This window comes from Giraffa tippelskirchi, chromosome 10 (assembly GCF_054371585.1).
Source record: "Giraffa tippelskirchi isolate mGirTip1 chromosome 10, T2T-mGirTip1v1.2.pri, whole genome shotgun sequence".
Classification (NCBI taxonomy): Eukaryota; Metazoa; Chordata; class Mammalia; order Artiodactyla; family Giraffidae; genus Giraffa; species Giraffa tippelskirchi.
This window is the reverse complement of record NC_137284.1, coordinates 16133183-16142946: the sequence shown is the minus strand read 5'-3', so window position 1 is coordinate 16142946 and position 9764 is coordinate 16133183. Positions and strand designations below refer to the sequence as shown.

The window sequence follows — 9764 nt, the reverse complement described above, 5'->3', positions numbered from 1 at the left end:
ATGGTCCAGTGGCTACATACAGAAGTGGAAGCCGAGGCCCAGACGCTCAAGATCACCCAGCCTGTTGGTGGCAGAAGTGGGCAGAGCACAGAGGTCTTCTGACCCCCCCATCTTGAGCTCTTCTCAGGACTGCAAACTGCCCCCTAAGAAATGATTCCAAAAGGAGTCACGGCGCCAGAGATGGCTGAGCTTGGTCTGCTTCTGTCATATGGAGGGCGTCCCCTGCAGAGAGAGGGGAAACCGAAGGCACCCCATGAACCCGGCACAGCCTGCAGACATGAGGGCTTCCCCAGGAGGCAGAGAAATGGGGGAAACTTGGAGAGGCACAGGCTGCAGTTTTGGGGCAGACATCCTGTCCCCAGGCTTCCCTGATGACCCTTCTTTGTGCTCAGGCCTGGTGAGGACCCCAGGCTGCCCCTCTTCTGGGGTCAGAGGAGGGGACAGAACCAACGAGCCTTGCTCTGGCTTCTGCTGGTTGGCTGTGACTCCTGCCCGGATGGAGCCAGGAGGGTAAAAAGAACAGGAAGAGAAATGAAAGCAGCTGGAGGATGCAGGATGCCCATTTGCTGTGCCGTGGAGGGGCCTGAGGAGGAAGAAGGTCACGTGGGCCCCCGGCTAAGAGGCTCAATTAGGGTTCCCTGGCATCCACAGGCCTGAGGAACAGCCAGGGCCTGTGGGAGGTCAGAAACCAACAGATTTGGGGCCAGTGGAATCTGGGCTGAAGACCTGCTGCTGTGGCTCAAATTGCCAACCTCCATGAGCTCTGAGCATCACTCCACAATATAGGCGACCCTGCCGACCTTAAAGACTTAGAGTGAAGTTTCAGCAATGAAGCTCTGGCCCAGCTCCTAGCACAGAAGCCAGCACGATGGCTGTGGTCCCGGGTTCCTGGGGTGTCCGCAGGCTGGCTCCCACCATCACCTGCTCCTGGAGTTCACACACTCAGACCCAAAGGAGAAGGAGTGAATGATGTAGGTGCTCCCAATGGTGACAGAAGTCAGTAGCTGAGCCAAAAGTCCAAACTGGGTCTGCACTTCCCCAATCCAGCCTACTTAATCGATGGGCTCACAAGCTCGGCCAGAGCAATGTCATCCTTTGCAGGGACAACATGAGGGGAGACAGAGGGGGAGAAGATACCGTGCATGTGTTGGAGAACCAGGTTATGGACGTCTGCATGTATGCCGCTGTTAGGATCTGCTACAGATCCGACTTTGAGAAACTGGAGCCCAGTTACTTCAAGGAGATCCCTGAGAAGGTGAGGTTCTTCTCAGACTTTCTGGGGAAGAGGCCTTGGCTTGAAGGGGCCAAGCTCACCTAGGTGGACTCCCTGGATTATGACATCCTTGACGGGCACCATCATCTTTGAGCCCAAGTGCCTGGATGAATCCCAAACCTGAAAAGACTTCCTTTCCCATGTTGAAGGCCTGAGGATCTCTGCCACTGAAGCCCAGTTGCTTCTGCCCAGCCCTCTGTTTCTGGAGACTGCCGTGTGGGGCAGCAGGTGGGGCCTCTCAACCAGATGGAGTGAGGAGCCGGTGCCCTCAAGGGCAGCCAGACTTCCCTGCCCCCAGAACCACCTGTCCTTTCCGTTCTCCTTCTGGCCACTCAGAGGCCTTCATAGCCCCCTTGTCTCCTTCCCAACTCCCTTCCCATCCTTCCTTTAAAGCTTCAGTTCCCGTTTTCCTTCAACAAATTTCCTCCCCCACCCCCATGTTCTCCCTCCTGCACTAAAGCCCAACTGGAGGTCGGTCCTTCCTTTCCGTGGTTGCTTTTGCCTTGAGGAGTCTACCAGACCTCCGGCCCAGAGAGCTCTGACCTGAAGACCTGACTTGGCCTGGCGTGCAGACCCTACTTCCCTGTGTGGTTCCTGCATGCCCTGTCTGGTCCCCAGTAAAGACTTAATCATACCAACAACAACTGAAAGACTCAATAGTACGTGTGCTAGAATCTGAATGTAGCAGGCGCTTCTCATGGTTCGCTTCCTTCCTCCCACAAACCCAGCCGGCCCAGCCCCTTGCTTGGCCCTCCAAGCTTCTGAGAGCAGAGAAGGTGACGTCCTCTAGATGCTTGGGTTGTCCGGGCAGCAGAGGGTCCATTGATCCCAGACCAAGGTCTTTTTCCTACGGAGCTTCCCAGAGTCACTGCCAGGCACCACCAGGCTCCAGAGCCCTGGACAAAGACTCTCGTATGCCTGTCTTTAGACATAGATACAAAGAGATCAGCACAGTAGATCCCAGGATTCAAGAGAGATGGAACTGCTGGTCTAAAGCCATACATCATCAATGCACCCACCATGAGGGGAACTTTGGCCACGCGGGCTCTGAACCCCAGAGCCGGCTCAGAGGGGCTTGCCCTTGTCTGGAGAGCCCTCAGACCCTCTGCCACTCTGCAGGCACATCAGTGAGAGATGCGTTTGCAGGCAGACAGACGCCAGTTCAAATCTCAGCTGTATTGCTTTCCAGCTGCATGACAACGGGTTTGACCTCTCTAAGGTCTGCTCCCTTGTGTGAAAAGGATGATGCCAGTTCATTTGGAAGGCTGCCCGGAAGAACAGCTTGAGAGAGGCACACAGTTTAACCACTGCCCAGTAGAGGTGACTGGACGGTGTTTAGACCAGTGACCGGTGGTCCTGACACTGCACTGTTCTGCTCCTTTCTGTTCTGTCCTGAACCTCTTCTGTTTCTTTGCTTCACTTGAATCAGATCCAGTGCCATCAAGTCCCGATCTCTGACCCCTCCCATCAGCCTGACCCTCCATGGTCCCCACATCTTCAGAATAGCCCTGCTGGAAGTGACCCATCCCATGTGACACTGGCTCACCTGGGATCAGCAGGTAGGTCTCCCTCCCAGGACGACTCCTTGAGCCAGGAGCCAGCGCTCCCCAGCAGGAGGGGCCAGGGCCCCGGGAAGAGGAATGGTTCTGGGTTTGGGCCTCCACTTGGGAGCTGGCTCAGGCCCATCACTGGCCACTCAGCCTCCCCAGGAGCCTGCCGTAAGGGATGTGCGACTAGCCCTGGACCCTCAGTGCCCTGGTCCACTCCCGACAGACTCGTCCACCCCTCAATTAGCCACTTAGGGAGGAGAAAGAGCAAGGGGAGCTGGAGAAATCTGTCCAGACCCTGATGAATAGTTTCCCAAGCCTGCTGTTGCCATGGCAGCCAGCTGGGAACACCGTTTCCAGGGCCCGAGGCGCTCAGACCTGCACGGGGGGCTGCCCTGCTGGGCTGCTGCCCACTCGCCTACCCCCACCCGGCCTCCTGGCTCCTTAGCAACTGCTGTCACCATCACCATCGCAACCACAGCTGCAGCTTCTGCACTGGCGGCCAGAGTGGGGGAGGGGGCAGTGTCCAGGGACGTTCTGGGGGGAGGATGGGAATATGTGCCTGGCAGAGTCGAGGTACTTATGAGGTAGGAAGGGAAAACCTGGGCCACTTTGCCTCAGTGGCCACAGGCTCCTTCCTGAGTATAGACTCCTAAGGATGTGTTTGTGTATCTCGGTGTATGTGGGTTTTTCTGGAGAAAGAGTTTAGAGTTTTTATCCAACTCTCAAATAAGACCAAAGTCCTAGTGAGTAAGAGCCACAATTATGGACACTTTTGCTTTCAGAGTCAGAATCATCTCAGGGACTGGTTGATCCACAGGCTTGGGAGATAAGCTCAGGGGAAGGGTGGAGGCAGGTGGCGTGCTACTCAGGGACCCCACAGGGGTGCCCCCTGGGGTCCTTTGGGAACAGGGGCTGGGGTCTCCCTCCTGACTACCTTAGATGTTCCGTCCTTCTCATTTGTCCCGGCTTGCAGCTCTGCCCTGGAGTCAGCCATGCAAACCATCTGTGTTTGCTGTGCCCAGTCCCTGAGCCCCATGTCCTACACACCCTGTACAGTGTCCCATCAACCTGCGCACTGACCAGCGGGGATGTTCTCTCACCACTGCCATTTAGAGATGAGAACTTTGAAACAATAGATAAAGTAAGCCATCTGCCAAGCTGATGCAGTGGGTTTCTCTGTCTCCTAGGAGCAGGAGTCACAGGGCACTGTATTTTCTCTGGGGACATTGTGCAATCACCACTGTTGGCTACATGCAGATCATAGTAAGTGACCTCGGGACATCCTTGTAGACTGGCCTGTGCTACAGAGAATTGCCCATGCCCGCAGCTCAGGTACCCCTGGGTCCCCCGGGTGGTACCCTTGGGCGGGCAGATGGCACAGTGTCTCTGGCTACCAGGTGCCTGGGTCAGCAGTCTAGGTGAGGGAGCTTGAAGGTTCCATGGAGGGGGCAGGAAAGACCAGCTGCCTCACACTTCACTAGAATGTGGGGGGCGGGCAGGTGTTCACGGGGGTCCCGAGAGGGAGGTGAGAGGCTTGGAACACCCTCAGGCCACGTGGGCTGTTGGCATCCTAGCAGAGGGTGACAGGGATGCAACAGCTTTGTTCGTCACTGCTATGCAGGAACACAAGGTACCATCCAAACCGCAAGTGGGAGTGGGGGGCTCCGTCATCTGCAGGCTTCTGTGGGAGCAATCTCCCAGCCCCTCTTGCCCCAGAGGCGCGGTGCTGAGAGCAGATGGTGAGGGGGAGGAGGGTGGGTCCCGATTCCTGAGTCACTTGTCTGCCGGGCTTCCTTTTGGGGGCGCTGGCAAGTACAGCACGCTCCATCATCGCGGACAAACTGGTGGCCGGGTGGCAGGGAGGCGAGGGTCAGACAAAGGAGGTGACGCCGGGAGTGCCTCACACCCAGTCAGGAGCCGTAATCGGAGGTGATTAAGCTGTGGAGGAGAACGCTGGGGAGTCATCGCTGACTCAGGGATGAGGCTGCTGCTCTGTTCTCGCCTCACCTGCCCGCTCGCTCGCAGGCTGGAGCGGGGAGGCTGGTTGAAAAGGTGAGTGATTCAGAGGCACTTAAAAAAGCAGCGCTTCTTAAGCTGACGAGCTTCTGAGACTGAATCAAAGACTTTTTTTTTTCTTTAATTTTCCAGTGGCAATGTGAGGAGGTTGGAGTCTTTTCTGAGAACTAGGGGGAGAGCCCAGGGTGGTCACAGCTGGGGGCCTAGACAGGCGAAGCAGCCATGTGCCCCCCGGCTCTGGGTGGGGGTGTGTGTGTGAGAGAGGCTGCAGGCTGGCTAGTTGAGGGCCTGGGATGTGAGCCCAGTTTGGACTCACTAGCTCTGGGCAGTGACCACCGCCCCCACCTCCCGCAACTCCATGGTAACCCCAGGTCTGTTTGCTCATCCATAAGAAGAGACTAGAATTCCTGGGTACCAGACTGGGAGGGGAGGGGGCAGGGCAGCACCTGTGTATCCCTAAACGATGAAGAAGTAACTTCTCTTCAGTTTCTCTCTTCTATTCCAAAGAGAAGTAAGACATCCTGATTTACATCACACGCTGTGGTCAAAACAGAACAGTAAGATGGGTAACTCAGTGATGAAAATTACCCCCAAATACAATAAACATTTACTGAAAGACACTGTTTTATTGTTGGTGACCCTCTCTGGGAAGGTGCTAAAGGTGCACGGATCTGGTCGGTGGGCGTCCGAGGAGACTGAGGTGGTGCCCCTTGTGTTTTGGGTTCAGAGTCTCAAAGACCAGAAGTTGGAAAACTAAGCATTCAGGAAGGCTGAATATAGAATAATCAAGACCTTAGACCTTGGATGGTTCGTCAAATGCCCCATCTCGGGCTGGGTGATACCAAACATGTGCCTTGAGAGTGAGGCTAATTCTCTTCTAGTTTTTCTTTATCCCAAAGGAGAAGGAAGAATCTTTGACCAGCAAGAACAGCCAGCTTGTGGATGGGATGGTTGACATGAGGTGCAAACAAGCAAGTCAGAGAGGTAACTTGGTTGACCTCTAGGATGCATTGGCCAGAGCCCCTAGGGTGATTCCAGCTGCGCAGGGCACACATGCCCAGAGCCCCGGTGAGCTTGGCAACTGATGACATGCACCCAAGGGGCCAGGGCTTGGCTGGGGCTCACCCGGAGACACTCCCTCCATCCTGCTGTCCATGGGCTCCCTCCTGCCTGATACCACTGCCACCACCTGACCGTTCTGGGCTCTGCTAAGAGCTGCCTGTTCAGCCAGTGTGAGCTGCTCACACATAGCTTTCCTGCTGTTTCCCGGGGTTTATCATGACCCTGGGAACAGTCAAAGCCATTTTCTCCTTAGCAAGAATGGGCTCTGGGCCTGTCTGAATTCTGGCCGCAGGTGCATCCAGAATGTTCCCAAAGCCACAAGAGCTCCACAATCAAGGTAACTTAACCATCAAATTGGGAGCCAGGTAACCAAGATCTTGGCTCCTGCATCCACTGGTGGGAGGGGCCTGACAACCCATGAAGCATCCTTTTCTGCTCCCAAAGCCCCGCTCCTTGTACATGCCCGGCCTCCACCAGCCAGCAGACAACTCTCCTAGGAAGTTCCCTTCCCACTTGCCATGCGTGGGCTGCAGCCTCTTGCTTTGAAGGCATGGACCACAACCATCGGCATATAGATTGAGCTGTTAACACAGGAAGAACAGAGTGAAAAGGGAGGGGGCTTACTGAGCTCAGGTGGGCTCTTCTGGGGGAAGGTGGTTTCTTAGGCGAGGGGTCAACCAGCTGCTTCTGCCACCATGCCAAGGAGAAGGGGAGAGTCCAAATAAGGGAGTCATCACAATGCCTGGCCCCTTCCCCATAGGGGCAGAGGAAGGGGCTGGAAGCAGGGCTGGCGTGTCTCTGCACCCCCACTGTCAGTCCCCAGCCATCACCCTGGACACGTCCTGCTTGCTGAAGGATTTCCCTGTCCAGCCTCTGCTTTCCATACTGGGTCTTGATTCTCCTTTGAATCTCGGCCACAAGCAGACCTTTGCTGACTCTGTGACCATAAGGCATTTAAGATGCAATGTTAGTTTCCCCCACCCCGGTGGGGGGGGGGGCAGGCAGCAGGGCAGGATTGGAGCCCAGGATGACTCTTGGTGGGGAGCTGAAGGGGCAGGTAGACTCAGATTACACACTTGGGAGTCCAGATGAGGGAGCTGATGCCTCGTGAGATGAAATGGTTTGTTTACCGAGACCTTGTGCTCATTGATGGGAGAGCAAGACTTCGCTCAGGTCATTGGACACCTGAGCCTTCCTGCAGCCACGGGGCCTATCCCATCCAGCAGCGGCTCAGCTGATGACAGGTGGCACAGCTCTGGGAGCAGAGGGGTGCCCCTGTGTAACCTTGATCCCTTCCAGATGTCCCTGCCTGGCACCAAGGGTTACATGCATCCTGAGGTCGTCTGCGGGAACACATGGACGGAATGACCTTTTAGAGGTGTTACGCCTGGATAAACCTCCAGACCCTGTGGGAATCAAAGCTCTGAGTGGATTCCTGCAGTGTCTGCTGCAGCCTCTGTGCCTCCCCTGTCTCCTGGATGTCTCCTGCTTCCAGGTGGCTCGTGGCTTTCCTGGTGACATTATCACTTCCCATCCCTGGGATTCGTGGTCATCACCACTCCCGCAGCTGACCCTGTGTGCCCCCTCCTCCTACTTCTCTCCACATGCTGCTCTGTGAACAGCTGTTCCTGCCCAGGGAGAGGCACCCAGATCTGCAGACCAGGCTCCTGCTGGTGATGTGAGTGCCACTGCACACATGGCCACACACACTTGACATCATCTCTTGCACACTTGCCATGTGCTGGATGGCAGGGTGCACATCACATGCGATAGGATCTCTGCCTGCAAGCAGTGGTCAGGTGACTGAGGGAGCCGCCTAGTCAATAGGTGGCTTTGCGGCAGCACGATGTGACCCATGTTTGGCCATGACAGGCTCAGGCCAAAGGAGTTTAAAAACAAAACAGGGGGATGGTTACATCAATCTGGGAAGCAGGAGGCGCCCAGAGAGGATGAGGCTTGGCTGGATCACCAGAGGATGCCTGGGGGGTCAACTAGGGGAAGGGCGTTCAGGAAGGGAAAACGCAAAGGGGACATATACCGGGCAGGTGTCCAGCTGCTAGAATCCACTGGAAATCTTTCCACTCTTCACCGGGAGCAGGCTATCATGGTGGGTAGGGCTCCCCTGGCAAGAAAGTCAGACAGAGGTGTGGTCCAGGGCAAGTCACTGACCCACACCTCGCGGAACACGAGAGGACTAGATAAGACGGTCTCTCAAGTCCCTTCCAGCCCCAGAGCTGCCTTCTCCCCCTAGACCACTCTAGAAACCCCAGACAGAGCAAATAAGGTTCACCGACACTAAGCCCGCCTCCCAGGAAGGCAGGTGAGGATGGGGCAATAGGGCTGCAGGGGAAGAAGGGGGCTCACTCCTTTGGTTGGGCAGGCCCCCTCCTCCTGTGGGCAGGAGGATGTTGGGGCAAGAAACTTACATCTGATGGACATGCTAGTGGGAGCTCCTCTGTCACGATGTTCCATTCCAGCGCCTTCACTTCTATTATTACACCAGTGGTTTATTCCAAAAACATAAACTGAGCAGCAAGAGTAACTGGCTCCCTAGGGAGAGGTCCCCCCCTCCCCTGTGAGCCGCCTCCCCAGCCTACTGTGTCTGCTGTGCTCGGTTCAAGCCCATTGTTGGGGCGGGTGGGGGGTGATGGCAGGGCTGGGCAGGGGGGCTGTGTCTCAGAGTCCTCCCGGACACTGGACCTTAATGGCTCCGACCAGCAGTGCGGCCTGCCCGGTGCTGCTCTAATGCATTTGAAACCTGGGTGAATGTCATTCTTGGAGCTATGGTTTCCTCACCTCTGAAACATGGAGGAAAATTCTGAGAACACATTTTCCTTTTTAGCAACCTGGGGGAAAGCAAAGACTTGGGTTCTAGCTGCGTGATCTCTCCCCTGGTGGCTGGTGCTCCCTGTCCCAGGAGGAAGGACACAGCTCCGGGCTGTGCCCCTTCTCCAGGGGCTATGGTGGGCATCCCCATTAGCACCGCTCCTGTACTGCGGGGCTGGCAAAAGAGATGCTATCACAGAAGGCAGGGTCTGGGACCACCTGCCGTGTCTTTGGGACAAAAACCCTGGAGTTTAAAACACCCTCCCAATAATCCACTGTGCTTGGCTTCTCCTGGCTGAGATGGAAACTGGTGAAGGTCGTGTGGGGGCTGGGCTGAGAAGACGTGTCACCGGGGAATGCTGGGTAATCGCTCCCTCCTCGGAACCCAGGAGACCTTCTGCCTGCACAGTGCCATCATTTGTCACTCGGCATATGTGGACGTATACTTTAGTGATTTTATGAAACACAGCCCATCTGTATTTCAAGTCTTTCAAGGGAAAGAGCAAAGAGTAAGTTTTCAATAAATAACTGATTTTCTTATTGCTGACGATTGTAACCCCAGTTTCAGAGTTCATGAGTTTATTAAAGAAACGGAATTGTGAACTGTCAGAATATAGGAGTCTTAACATCCCAGGCCAATTTCCTTATAGACCTACACAGCATAAGTTGTAATATCTCTTGTTAAAATCCTCTAAGAGGGCTTCCTTGGTGGTCCAGTGGTTAAGAATCCACCTTGCAATGCAGGGGACACAGTTTTGGTCCCTGGTTCCGGGAATATCCCACATGCCCTGGGCGGCTAAGATCACGTGTGTGAATATGGAAGCCCGCACGCAGCAACTACTGAAGACTGCGTGCCTAGAGCCTGTGCTGCACAACAAGAGAAGCCGCCGCAATGAGAAGCCCACACACCATAACTAGAGAGAAGGCTGCACTAGAGAAAAGCAAATGCAGCAACGAAGAACCAGTACAGCCAAAAATAAATAAATAATATAAATTGTATATTAAAAAAATCACCGAGGGAAGGGGCAGCAGGCACC

The 9764-nt window shown here is 55.2% G+C and overlaps 1 pseudogene; it reads left to right on the top strand.

Annotated features, from left to right (window-relative positions):
* LOC145522398 (glutathione S-transferase Mu 1-like) lies at positions 1 to 2808 on the top strand (annotated as a pseudogene).
* Positions 2809 to 9764: the final 6956 nt, after the last annotated feature.